The sequence below is a fragment of the Perca flavescens genome, chromosome 6 (assembly GCF_004354835.1).
Source record: "Perca flavescens isolate YP-PL-M2 chromosome 6, PFLA_1.0, whole genome shotgun sequence".
NCBI lineage: Eukaryota > Metazoa > Chordata > Actinopteri > Perciformes > Percidae > Perca > Perca flavescens.
This window is the reverse complement of record NC_041336.1, coordinates 1132790-1148100: the sequence shown is the minus strand read 5'-3', so window position 1 is coordinate 1148100 and position 15311 is coordinate 1132790. Positions and strand designations below refer to the sequence as shown.

Here is a 15311-nt window from a genome sequence, read left to right as displayed (position 1 = left end):
TTCATGTAGTGACAGAAAGTTAGTTTTATAAGTCTTTCCTACTGCACCTTTAAGACCATTACATTTTAATCAATACAGTGCAACACTGTAAGCCATCATATCCCATAGCAGGGAGTGATTTACATAATAAGAATGATGCAAATTAAAAACAATTTTAAATGAACATTTTCTTTTTTTTCTTTCACTACTGCTGACACCCAAAGATTTGGTACTGTTGAACCATCTCCTCCATGCCCAAACAGGTGATTCTGTGTTCCTCAGTTTGACACTCAGCTTGTGTGGGCCAGTACTCGATCCAGGTTCTCTCTCCAAGCACATACTGATACCTGAGGAAAGCACAGTGAAAAATACACATCTGTAACACTGTTACACAACATTAACCCTTATGTCCTTGGGTCGAATCGGACCCATTTTCACAAAGTTTCTACATCAGAAATTTGGGTTTCTTTCAACAAAATTGTCAAACAAATAACATGGATGGTTCCATACAACGCTTTTCACAAAGAAAATAAATGATCACTTTGCTACTTTCATTGAATTTTGGGTGTTTTTTAAAATTTTATAGCATTTGAAAAAAATTATAAATGAACGTTGAAAAAAGTGACAAAAATGTTGAAAAATACAACAAAACCGCAAACAAAAAGTGCAGAAAACATTGGCAAAAACGTCTGTGAAAGTAAGAAAATGGTTGCAAAAGATGACCAAAATTTTTTAATTTTGAAAAGAAAAACTAAAAGTTACATGATCAACGGGAAGACAACATAAGGGTTAAAAGCCTCTTCACCTCTTCCCACAATCACTATCAATAGTGACAGTAACACACACTGGAGTACAAGAAAGGCCTTAATTTTAAAAATAGAAAAGAGTAAAAATGTTGAAATGCAACCTCCACACACATTCACACAAAGAACAAACTTACGATTGATGGTCATCTCTGATAATATCTTTGGACGTGCCCATGATAAGGTAGGTTTTGCCCGTCTCCAGAAGTAAAGACTCCCGGCAGTAGGGATAACGGAGGAATGTGCGCTGTTTATTCAGAGGACCCACATCAGTACTTCCTGTAATTCAAGTATAGGAGAAGAGAGAATAGGTAAGGATTAAATGCATAGCTAAAGGTGTAGTATAAAACATTTGTGTTGTATTCTCATATTCCCAGTAAAATTATGCTTAAAGAAATAGTTGGACATTTGGGGAAATACTTATTTGCCTTCTTGCCGTGAGTTAGATTGATACCTCTAATGAAACCACTCTTATGACTGCGTAGCTTACATGCAACTTAGCACGAAGACTGAAAACAGGGGAAAACGGCTAGCCTGGCTCTCCACAAAGAACAAAATCCACCTACCAGCACTTCTATTTTGGATAATAATCCGTACAACAAAACAACAATTTGCAATATTTGTTTTTTGAAAGATTATTTTTTGGCCATTTTAGGCCTTTATATAGGTCAGCTGTAGACATGAAAGGGGAGAGGGTGGGGGGATGTTCCAGGAAAAGACTGCAGGACGGAGTCACACCCGGGGCCGCTGGGTGAGGAGTAAGCCCTGTTATTTATGGGCGCGCGCTCTACCAGGTGAGCTACCCAGGCACCTGCCATTTGCATTTCATAAGGGGGTCAACTGGTCAATTTCTTGGCCAGGACCAATAACCTCTGGAGTGTCCACTGGTTGGCAAGCTAACTTAGCTGGCTGCTAGACGTAGCTTCATTCTCATCTAATTCTCTACAAGAAAGCATTTAAGTTCATTTTGAACAATCATTTTTCTGTCTATTCATAGATGTCTACTCTCCCCCACTGACTGCTACTCTCCCCCACTGACTGCTGCTCTCTCCTACTGACTGCTACTCTCTCCTACTGACTGCTGCTCTCTCCTACTGACTGCTACTCTCTCCCACTGACTGCTGCTCTCTCCTACTGACTGCTACTCTCTCCTACTGACTGCTGCTCTCTTCTACTGAATGCTGCTCTCTCCTACTGACTGCTACTCTCTCCTACTGACTGCTGCTCTCTCCTACTGACTGCTACTCTCTCCTACTGACTGCTGCTCTCCCCTACTGACTGCTGCTCTCCTACTGACTGCTGCTTTCTCCTACTGACTGCTACTCTCCCCCACTGACTGCTACTCTCTCCTACTGACTGCTGCTCTCTCCTACTGACTGCTGCTCTCTTCTACTGACTGCTGCTCTCTCCTACTGACTGCTACTCTCTCCTACTGACTGCTACTCTCTCCTACTGACTCCTGCTGCTCTCTCCTACTGAATGCTGCTCTCTTGTACTGACTGCTACTCTCTCCTACTGACTGCTACTCTCTCCTACTGACTGCTGCTCTCCTACTGACTGCTACTCTCTCCTACTGACTGCTGCTCTCCCCTACTGACTGCTGCTCTCTCCTACTGACTGCTGCTCTCTCCTACTGACTGCTACTCTCTCCTACTGACTGCTGCTCTCTCCTACTGACTGCTACTCTCTCATGACTGCTGCTCTCCCCTACTGACTGCTACTCTCTCCTACTGACTGCTGCTCTCTCCTACTGACTGCTACTCTCTCCTACTGACTGCTACTCTCTCTCCTACTGACTGCTGCTCTCTCCTACTGACTGCTGCTCTCTCCTACTGACTGCTACTCTCTCCTACTGACTGCTGCTCTCTCCTACTGACTGCTACACTCTCATGACTGCTGCTCTCCCCTACTGACTGCTACTCTCTCCTACTGACTGCTACTCTCTCCTACTGACTGCTACTCTCTCCTGACTGCTGCTCTCCCCTACTGACTGCTGCTCTCTCCTACTGACTGCTACTCTCTCCTACTGACTGCTACCCTCTCTTGACTGCTGCTCTCTCCTACTGACTGCTACTCTCTCCTACTGACTGCTGCTCTCCCCTACTGACTGCTACTCTCTCCTACTGACTGCTACTCTCTCCTACTGACTGCTGCTCTCTCCTACTGACTGCTACTCTCTCCTACTGACTGCTGCTCTCTCCTACTGACTGCTACTCTCTCCTACTGACTGCTACTCTCCACTGACTGCTACTCTCTCCTACTGACTGCTGCTCTCTCCTACTGACTGCTACTCTCCCCTACTGACTGCTACTCTCCCCTACTGACTGCTACTCTCTCATACTGACTGCTGCTCTCCCCTACTGACTGCTACTCTCTCCTACTGACTGCTACTCTCTCCTACTGACTGCTGCTCTCTCCTACTGACTGCTACTCTCTCCTGACTGCTGCTCTCCCCTACTGACTGCTGCTCTCTCCTACTGACTGCTACTCTCTCCTACTGACTGCTGCTCTCTCCTACTGACTGCTACTCTCTCCTACTGACTGCTGTTCTCTCCTACTGACTGCTACTCTCTCCTACTGACTGCTACTCTCTCCTACTGACTGCTGCTCTCTCCTACTGACTGCTACTCTCCCCTACTGACTGCTACTCTCCCCTACTGACTGCTACTCTCTCATACTGACTGCTGCTCTCCCCTACTGACTGCTACTCTCTCCTACTGACTGCTACTCTCTCCTACTGACTGCTGCTCTCTCCTACTGACTGCTACTCTCTCCTGACTGCTGCTCTCCCCTACTGACTGCTACTCTCTCCTACTGACTGCTACTCTCTCCTACTGACTGCTACTCTCTCCTACTGACTGCTGCTCTCTCCTACTGACTGCTACTCTCTCCTACTGACTGCTGCTCTCCCCTACTGACTGCTGCTCTCTCCTACTGACTGCTGCTCTCTCCTACTGACTGCTGCTCTCTCCTACTGACTGTTACTCTCTCCTACTGACTGCTACTCTCTCCTACTGAAAGTTACTCTCTCCTACTGACTGCTGCTCTCTCCTACTGACTGCTACTCTCTCCTACTGACTGCTGCTCTCTCCTACTGACTGTTACTCTCTCCTACTGACTGTTACTCTCTCCTACTGACTCCTACTCTCTCCTGACTGACTGTTACTCTCTCCTACTGACTGCTGCTCTCTCCTACTGACTGCTGCTCTCTCCTACTGACAGTTACTCTCTCATACTGACTGCTGCTCTCTCCTACTGACTGCTACTCTCTCCTACTGACTGTTACTCTCTCCTACTGACTGTTACTTTCTCCTACTGACTCTTACTCTCTCCTACTGACTCTTACTCTCTCCTACTGACTCTTACTCTCTCCTACTGACTGCTACTCTCTCCTACTGACTGCTACTCTCTCCTACTGACTGCTGCTCTCTCCTACTGACTGTTACTCTCTCCTACTGACTGTTACTCTCTCCTACTGACTCCTACTCTCTCCTGACTGACTGTTACTCTCTCCTACTGACTGCTGCTCTCTCCTACTGACTGCTACTCTCTCCTACTGACTCTTACTCTCTCCTACTGACTGCTACTCTCTCCTACTGACTGTTACTCTCTCCTATTGACTGTTACTCTCTCCTACTGACTACTGCTCTCCCCTACTGTCGCAGCTCTTTTTGTTTTGATGTTGAGTAGCAAAACTCAGGAACTTTCTTTCTGGAGAATTTATTCAGAGACAAAGAGAAACCTCCACTGTACATCTACCACTTAACACATAAACTGCTGATGTATTCTCAGCTCTGATAGCCGACAGCTGTCTGCTCTGAGCACACACACAGGCTAAGCACCAAGCTATTCCCTTGTAACACAAGGAGAGCCTGCCAGAGCTTCTTGTATTTTGAATGAAAGTCCGAACCCTCCAAAAAAATGCTTTCACACTATAAACGAACCGGAACTTGGTTCAGTTTGGTCCGGACCGAGATCACCTCTTTTTATTGGACCAAAATTTGGTCTTTTGATCTGGACCGTGGTCCAAGGCACCTTTCTCACCTGCGATTTTGGTTCAAACCAAACTGAAAAGTCAGAAAGTCCGGACTTAATGAGGTAGGTGTGAAAACTTGGACAACTTGTTCATTTCAGGCAGTTCAAAGATAAATACCTTCTTTGATGACTTCCAGTACCGTCGCTTTGTAAATGTCAGTGGACACAGCTTTTTCAAAACTTTCCAGTCTCACTTTGTACGCTGAGGACAGACAGACAGATTGTAAGCTCACTTATTCACACTAACATACAAAAAGTTTTTGGGATAAAATTGCTTTATAAATATAATCCATTCACACTCTCTCACCAAAATCTATTATGCTGGTCTGTGTACTCTCACAGATCTTAGCTGTTCGCTGATTATTGGTGATTTCCTCCTTGTTCTGCATACTGCAGTTCTCTGGAAATACACAATATGCACTACGTAAATACACAACTGACCAAAAAAACACGTGTAGGTGTGCGGATTAGAGTGCCGATCGGGCCGCATTTTTCTATCCGAACCTGACCCAAGTCCGACAGACATTAAGATATTTCTGTCCGAGCCCAAGCCATGCCCGACACAGTTAAAATAAAAAAAATTCTCATACTAATGACACATGTATGTTTGTTTGCGTGGAAAGCTTTTATTAACAAACTGTAGGAAGGCATTCGGAAATGTCAACAGATGAGCCCATCAGATTCAGCGCACACGGGGCAACAAGTGCACAAGTTAACACAGGCGCGCACAAGTAGCCTAATATGCACGTGTTTCATTGTCACAGCTACATGGACAAATATTTCGCACACAGGAAGACGGGTGTTAGGGTAATATTTTAAATTTATTTTAATCAAATAAAAATGAACCTTTGCATCAAGTGAAACAGGCCCATTGGCTACCTACCTAATACGCTTTTTAAAATTTAAAATGTTCAATGCCTTGGTCGGGCTAATGTGACTGAGCCCGACCCAAACACAAACATAATTTCTAAATATCTGTCGAAACCCGGGTCGGGTCCCGTCGGGCTAGAATATCCCTTTGGGGGAGGGGGGCCCATATCATATTGGGGGGTCTGGGTGTCCTCCCCCAGGGAAGTTTTGAGTATCAACAACTTCATTTCCTGTATTCGGATACAATTTTATGCACCAATTTACGGTGAAAATACCTTTATTTAGCCTATGTGAAGAAGGAAACCACAGATGACAATTCAAAATGTATCAAAAATATAATGGAAAGTATGTTGTTGCGTGTCATTGGGCATTGTTATGTGGGTATAGGGAAATCCTGGAGCTTTCTTAGTGGGTATACTGCATATGCCTGCGTATCACCTAGACTACACCACTGGTACAGCCTCTAAAGCCCGAGACACACCAAGCCGATAATCGGCCGTCTGACAGTCTGGTGAGGTCGGTAACTCGAGTCTGTTTGGCGTGTCCCGTGCTGTCGTCCGTCCGAGGAGCCATCGGCCTTCATTTTGGCTGATCTATAATCGGAGGGGCGGGCACTGCCGGCAGTCTGACTCAAATGACCTATCTGATTGGTGGAGAGCTAACCCGGAAATCTGACGAAATTTTTTTAAACTGACCTTTGTTGATCTGAAATGAAGACAGATTCAGCAACTGCACGGCCTGTTTCCCTCTTCAAATGTTTTCAGAAAAAAGTTTCGGTGAACTATTTTAGTACAATATGATATTGTATTCTAAACGAGCCGCCATGGCAGTCTGGCTTTGAATTTCCGGAAAAACCAGACCTCACGTGACACGTTCGTCCAATCAGCTGCCGGTTTTCATGTTTCGGCAACAATACAGATTAGCACCGCCTGCTGTTATGGAGATGTATTATGTCTCGTCTTTTCGGTGTGTTCTGAGGAACTTTTTGGACCAACTCGGGGAGACTGATCAGTCTGACTGCCATTGGTTGGCCGTCTGGTCGGTGTGTCTGGGCCTTTAGAGCCACTAGCATGGCAGTAGACTCTTTATCTTGTTTAATCGTCTCTGGGCCTTAAGTCCCCCAACTTTATTGAGGTACAATAATAAATTGCTGCAGTTTACACACAATGCAGGATGATGAGCCCCACCTGATGGATGTATCTCTATGAAGCACCACGTTAGTGTTGGGTTTAGGTGTTTGTTCAAGAATTTCAACAAATTTATGTTTACAGACAACGGATTAGATCATTTTGACATAATCCTGGTTACCTTCTGCACATCTGCAAGCGTCACTTGTACAGAGACGCTGTAGCTCTCCATCTTTCCTCTCTGGATGATAGAATTTGACACAATGTATTTCTGCAATGGGAAAGAAAGATTTCAGAAAATCTAGTAATGGCTGCTTATCCCGTGTTAGCTATTGGCAGCAATGCACATGGAGGCATCATGTGTGTTCAAAGTGTCTCTGAGACTCACGGTTATAGTATTCATAGATAGACACAGCAGCTGGTTGTGTGAATCCCACTTTCATCTCCTGATGGATCCTAAAAGCAATCTCCTCTGGTTGTGTGTGAGAAACCTGTAGACCAATGGGAGATAGAGATAATGAAAGGAAGAACAAGGCAGAGAGATAAAGTCCAGAGGAAGGAAACAGTGATGTCTAACCTTGTCCAGGTAGATGATGAGTGAGCCTCTTTCTGACAGGACTTTGTTCATCTCATATTTTGCAATATTGCGGGCTCGTCCTTTAGACAACTACACACACATACACGCACACACACACACAAACACCCACCACACACATACACAAACACACACATACACACAGAGTCAGATAACTTTCCAAACTTTCTAAAACATCTTGTTCCTCCCAACCATAAACACTGACTGAAATGTATATGTATGTGGATACATGATGTGTAATACATATAATACATATATACAGAGGTGGGTAGTAATGAGTTACATTTACTCCGTTACATTTACTTGAGTAAGTTTTTGAAAAAAGTATACTTCTAGGAGTAGTTTTAAATCACTATACTTTTTACTTTTACTTGAGTAGATTTGTGAAGAAGAAACTGTACTCTTCCTCCGCTACATTAGGTTACAATGAGCTCGTTACTTTTCTTTTTACCTCTTTGGTATTCTACGTGTCATTGTTTTTATCCCCCCGCGTCCGCCTCATTTTAATGTTTTATTTTGACAGAGAGAGAGACTTCCGCTAAAGGCTCTACCACGTGATTGTGTTTCACCAATCAGACGTAGTTGTGCAGTCTCATCACCATACTCAATCTCAGCGGCGGGACCGGATTTCTTTCAGTTCCCTGGCTTCACCTAACCCATAGATATAAACACCGCGGTCCCGCATAAGCTGTGTCACGACAGTGGTTAACAACTAGTTCAGTCAACTCAGGGTGTTCACATAGAGGCGATGTTTGCACAACATGACCAACAGCCGCATATTTTATATAAGAAGAGCAAACTATAATTCTACATAAATATGAAGAACACAGAATACAGTCGCTGTTTCCTAAAACAGGAGGACAGCAGGCAAAAAAAATAAAAATAGCTGTAGATGTGTAGGCCTAAATCACAATGCTTTATCAATATCACTTTCTCATCAGTCAGGCACAAGATCTGACCATAATTGCACTTGTCCTTTCCATAAACTGTCATTGCTTTAGCCTATGACATCAGTTGCAACCCTGGCAGTGGGAAGCAATCGTGAGAGCAAATAAAAAATATGAAAACATAATTCAAACCGCTTGTGCTCAAGAAGCCGAGAAATAGCCAATACGTAATTCCCTCCCCTTAAAATCTATATATTTCATAAATATACCCATCAGTGAATGTTAACAGGGTTGTCGGTCTCTAAATGTTTTTTGTATGAGCGCACCCCTCTCTCTCTCCCCCCCCTCTCTGCCCCACCGCTCTCTCCCCCTCTCTCTGAAGTTACCTCGTTAACGCCAAATCCGTGTCCAGGCCTCTGGCCTCATATTGACAGCATGGTTACCTTAGTAACAGTGCCAAACAGCAGCTACATTACCTTGTTCTAGGCCCTTGTTCAGAGCCTGGTAAAAAAGTATAAAGGTTTGGAAATGTGTGTTACTTGTGCTTATTTATTTATTATTTTATTTATTTTATTTTTAAGTACTTGAATTTAGCTGTTTTTTTAATTTAAGCTATTTTGTAATTAATTAATTCATTTTAATTTATTTTATTGATTGGATGAACTCTAATTTGCCTAAAGATGATTATTTAGAATTTTTGTCTGTCGGACTGAATGCTTGTGTTAAAAAATAAATCAGACGTTACTCAAAAGTTACTCAGTACTTGAGTAGTTTTTTCACCAAGTACTTATATATATATATATATATATATATATATATATATATATATATATACATATACAGTACAGGCCAAAAGTTTGGACACACCTCATTCAATGTGTTTCCTTTTTATTTTCATGACTATTTACATTGTAGATTCTCACTGAAGGCATCAAAACTATGAATGAACACATATGGAATTATGTACTTAACAAAAAGTGTGAAATAACTGAAAACATGTCTTATATTTTAGATTCTTCAAAGTAGCCACCCTTTGCTTTTTTTTTTGATAACTCTGCAAACCCTTGGTGTTCTCTCAATGAGCTTCATGAGGTAGTCACCTGAAATGGTTTTACCTTCACAGGTGTGCCTTGTCAGGGTTCATTAGTGGAATCTTTTACCTTATTAATAAAAAAAGCAAAGGGTGGCTACTTTGAGGAATCTAAAATATAAGACATGTTTTCAGTTATTTCACACTTTTTTGTTAAGTACATAATTCCATATGTGTTCATTCATAGTTTTGATGCCTTCAGTGAGAATCTACAATGTAAATAGTCATGAAAATAAAAAGGAAACGCATTGAATGAGAAGGTGTGTCCAAACTTTTGGCCTGTACTGTATATATATGTATTGTATCTATAATGTATTTTTATGTTCTTACTGAGTCCAGGTCATCTTTGTTAACGGTGAAGCCAGTTGGTAAGCCAATATCCAGGACTGACATAGTTGCATCCTTCTCTTTGTCCTTATACCTGTACACAGCATGGATATAATTATTAAATAACAGCATAAAAAAAAGCTAAAATCCTTTAAGATTTTAAAATTATGAGAACAACACTTGTTCACTCATGACTTTTCAATTATACTCACAAAAACTTTATTCTCAGCTTGTATGTTTTCTCATTGTCTGCAGGAGAAAAATAATGTATATAGTAATTGAGTATTTTGTTTATTCGTTTCTCATAAGGTAAGGTACCTTATGTTGTTTGTACCTAAACAACACATAACGATGAATAAAGATAGAGACAGAAAGACCAAATTACCTGGCAGGAGCTGCACTGACAAGTTGAACTTCTGACAGTCACTTTCCTTTTCTTTAGGCAGAGCGTAATACAGAGACACCATCTGGCAGACAGATACAAGTGCATTTTTATATGTGATGAACTCATCTGTTATCAAAATATAATCAAAACAAGATTAAACAACCATTTGGTCTCTCCTGAGATTAAAAAAGAGACACTTTAATAATCAACTCGTACTTACTTTCACCGTTGCTTCTCCTGAACCCTCGGCTTTTATCAACACATTGTGGTTTATATCATTCATCTGTGACACACACACACACACACACACACACACGCACAGACACACACACACACACTCACAGACACACACACACAGACACTCACACACACAGTCAGGGATCAGCAGAAGAAACAGACAGAGAACATCAGGAATGATGATATTAATGTTTGTGTGTGTGTGTGTGTGTGTGTGTGTGTGTGTGTGTGTGTGTGTGTGTGTGTGTGTGTAGTTTTCTAACTTTAGATGTTCTGGTGGCGTAGTGGTTGTCCCTGTTGAAGTTGTACTTTTCAGGCCTTGACCTGCCCGGCAACAAGATGTCCACATTCAGATCATACTCTAGTTCTTTGGCACTAGTCCAGTACTCGGCTATAGCCTGGTACACCATTATAGTAGCCTAGAGAGAGAGAACGAGTGAAGGACGGGAACAAGATTTAGAAGAAAAATAGGATATGAGCTAACATAAGCTGCAGGAATCAAGATGGAGAGAGCGGTCTGTGTTACCTGAGTTGATCCATAGCCTCCGTAAACCTTCTGCTGCGTGTTGAACCATCTCACAACAGGTCTGGCTTCTTCAAATGCCTTTATTAACAGAAGACAAGTCAATGGTTGAAATTCTCTGTTTGACACGATCAAACAGCAGAGGCTTGAAACTTGCCTGATAAAAGCAGTTAATCACTAACTACATATGCTTGATCTTTCCACCTTTGTGTCATTATTGTGTGATTATGCAGAGCAGGATGCTCAAATCAGTCCCTTGTTTTTTATAACTATGTCATAATATACAGTATATAACCTTTATTTTAAGAAACCACATTGAGATTAAAACCTCTTTGGCAAGTATAAGACCTGGCCATGTGACAAGGTCACATAGAAAGTATCCAACAACAATAAATCAGCAACAATAGGTACCACAGCAATTATTTCAAGTTTAAAATCATTTAAAGAGATAAGTGTCTCAAGTTTGAGCTTGGTCTGCAGAACGTTTCAGGACCAAGGACCGTAGTCTGTACCAGCCTCTTTACTGAGAAGAGATACTTTGAACTGGAGCTGTCTATAAGTCAACTCAATACTAATTCATTGCAAAAGAGGAAGAATAATGTCATCTATACATCCATACATTGGGGAGAACAAGTATTTGATACACTGCAGATTTTGCAGGTTTTCCTACTTACAAAGCATGTAGAAGTCTGTAATTTTTATCATAGGTACACTTCAACTGAGAGACGGAATCTAAAACAAAAATCCAGAAAATCACATTGTATGATTTTTAAATAATTAATTTAAAAAGCATTTTATTGCATGACATAAGTATTTGATCACCTACCAACCAGTAAGAATTCTGGCTCTCACAGACCTGTTAGTTTTTCTTTAAGAAGCCCTCCTGTTCTCCACTCATTACCTGTATTAACTGCACCTGTTTGAACTCATTACCTGTATAAAAGACACCTGTCCACACACTGAATCAAACAGACTCCAACCTCTCCACAATGGCCAAGACTAGAGAGCTGTGTAAGGACATCAGGGATACAATTGTAGACCTGCACAAGGCTGGGATGGGCTACAGAACAATAGGCAAGCAGCTTGGTGAGAAGGCAACAACTGTTGGCGCAATTATTAGAAAATGGAAGAAGTTCAAGATGATGGTCAATCTCCCTCGGTCTGGGGCTCCATGCAAGATCTCACCACGTGGGGCATCAATGATCATGAGGAAGGTGAGGGATCAGCCCAGAACTACACGGCAGGACCTGGTCAATGACCTGAAGAGAGCTGGGACCACAGTCTCAAAGAAAACCATTAATAACACACTACGCCATCCTGGATTAAAATCCTGCAGCACACGCAAGGTCCCCCTGCTCAAGTCATGTCCAGGCCCGTCTGAAGTTTGTCAATGACCATCTGGATGATCCAGAGGAGGAATGGGAGAAGGTCATGTGGTCTGATGAGACAAAAATAGAGCTTTTTGGTGTAAACTCCACTCGCCGTGTTTGGAGGAAAAAGAAGGATGAGTACAACCCCAAGAACACCATCCCAACCGTGAAGCATGGAGGTGGAAACATCATTCTTTGGGGATGCTTTTCTGCAAAGGGGACAGGACAACTGCACAGTATTGAGGGGAGGATGGATAGGGCCATGTATCGCGAGATCTTGGCCAACAACCTCCTTCCCTCAGTAAGAGCATTGAAGATGGGTCGTGGCTGGGTCTTCCAGCATGACAACGACCCAAAACACAAAGCCAGGGCAACTAAGTGGCTCTGTAAGAAGCATCTCAAGTTCCTGGGGTGGCCTAGCCAGTCTCCAGACCTGAACCAAATAGAAAATCTTTAGAGGGAGCTGTAAGTCTGTCTTGCCCAGCGACAGCCCCAAAACCTGAAGGATCTGGAGAAGGTCTGTATGGAAGAGTGGGCCAAAATCCCTGCTGCAGTGTGTGCAAACCTGGTCAAGAACTACAGGAAACGTAAGATCTCTGTAATTGCAAACAAAGGTTTATGTACCAAATATTAACTTCTGCATTTCTGATGTATCAAATACTTATGTCATGCAATAAAATGCAAATGAAGTACTTACAAATCATACAATGTGATTTTCTGGATTTTTGTTTTAGATTCCATCTCTCGCAGTTGAAGAGTACTTATGATAAAAATGACAGACTTCCACATGCTTTGTAAGTATGAAAACCAGCAAAATCGGCAGTGAATTGACGTGCCCTAATGCGACACACACACAGAACGTGGAAGGTGTGTGTTTGTGATTCTCAGCATGTGGCTGTTTGCCAGAAGACACATTTAGTTTCTAAAGAAGCTGGAGGCAGCAAAAAAACCCACCGCTGGCTAAACCATTTAAAAATGGCAGGTTTTTTCAGGACAACCCCCCTGTCTGTCACAATAGCAACGATGATGCAGTGACGATTCTCTCCGACCAATCAGGAATCTGCGGGTTTTCACGTCACCTTTTGGTATTGCCTCAGCTCGCTTGGATCCTCGACGGAGGTGATATGTGTGTGTCTGTCGGAGTGTGAGTGTGTTTTGGCAGGAAGCAGGGACTTTTTTTCATAATGGAAAAACCAAAAAAAGGAGAGTAGAATGAATGGAATGACCACCATGAGTCCCCTTTTTACCCCCAGTCCAACGCCCCAGCGTGACACAGTGACAGTGATACGGTTTAGCTCCGTTACATCCAAAGTAGGCTAAGTTCCGTATGCAACACTTGAAATGCAACGATGCATCTGTAACTTATTCTCTTGTTGTAAATTAAGGATTTTCTGTTTTAGCAAAACATTCATCACAACTATATGACCCCCCTGTAATGGTAACTCGGTAAACAGTGAGAAATACAGCATCGTAAATAAAATATCTTTACAACAACAGGCGTGGTAAGAACACTAACGCTTTTGTCCAAAGTGGGCGCTTGAATTATTGGTCGAGACACACCGAGCCGCTAATCGGCCATCTGACAGTCTGGCGAGGTCGGTGACTCGAGTCTGTTCGGTGTGTCGCGTTGTTGTGTCACGGGTTTAACACAAACTGAAAGTTGCATAGAGTGATTTTAAAAAGTGTAAGACTGAGGCAGTTACATTACTTAGAGACACATTTCACCGAGATGCCAGGCCTCTCAGAGTGACTGAAAGTTTCTCTTGTAAACTTAATGGGTTAAGATGTTCTTTTATGGTGAATGAAAGGCTTGATCCCACCAAATAACTCACCCAATCAAATCCAAGCATTGACGTCAATGCTGCCACCAGTTCTGCAGTTGTTTACCTTTTTCTTCTTCTCTTCCGTAGAAATAACAAAGTAGGTAGCCTTTACTCATTAGTGCTAGTATAATCAGGTATGGCGCTCTCATTACATCACATTTGCGTGCACCAGCTCGGCTGCGACCACCCTTTCAGTGAGGTAGCATGGATGACGACTCAGTTGTATGTTTTAGATTACTCAAGTGGGACATGCTCACCTTGGCCTTGACCAGAGCAAGAAGAGCGTAAGCTGTGGCCTCCAGTGTGTAAACGTGTCCATTATGTGTTGGCCAGTGGGACAAATCTGAGGAAGACATAAGACACAAATACCTTTACATTTCTATGCTTTACCTGAAACAAGATTCATTCACTAATAATTTCCCAATTCCTGATCTTAATTTGTCATGGAAGGCTGGAGAATGGCGGACCCAAATGCAGAGGCGGAAACTGAAGATAGTTTTGATGATTTAATAAAAACTCAAAAAATGCACAAAAACCAAAGGAGGCCTGGAAACAAGCAAGCAAAAACAGGTAATACAAAAATAAAGTACAAGTAAAATAGAATACGGGAGCACTAACAAGAACCGGGAAGTCCAACAAACTGGAAACAAAACACAATGATCTGACACAGGACGCCTGTACCAAGTACAGAGGGGAACGAGGTAACAAGAGGCAGGTAACACAAGGGCTGGGAAACATCAGACAATCACAAGAGCGGGAAAACCAAAAGACAGGAAGTAAAACAAGACACGACAAGACAGAAAACCAGAATAAAACAGGAAACCTGAGCAAAATACAAAATAGAAAAACAGACACCACAATAAGACAAAACACAGAACAAAATACCAATACCATAACACAATTGAAGCAATAAATGAAGCAGTGCATTCTATATTGACCTAGCATGGCTCTGCCCTCCTAGGTACTTAGGGGTACGCTAGGTACACTCAATTCTCATTTTCCTTCAGTACTCCGTCTAGGTTTGCGGTATATTCTTGGGTTTTGTCCGGCCAATCTTTACCAGTCCAATCAGGGACCAGAGGGAGTTGCTGAGAATGATGATGTTGAGGTTGTGCACTAGTTTGAGTTGTAGTTCCGTAATGGCGGCGGAGAAAGATGCAAGTGAAGCCATTCGGTCCGTTGTGGCAACACTGCCGAATATCTAGAAGTTAAAGCCCGAGCAAGACCAATCTTTGCTGAGTTGTGTTGGTGGCCATGATG

General features: G+C 42.5%; 1 pseudogene; it reads right to left on the bottom strand.

Moving 5' to 3' along the window:
* The window catches only part of LOC114556729 (complement C3-like), a 35063-nt pseudogene continuing 19752 nt past the window's right edge, over positions 1 to 15311 (bottom strand).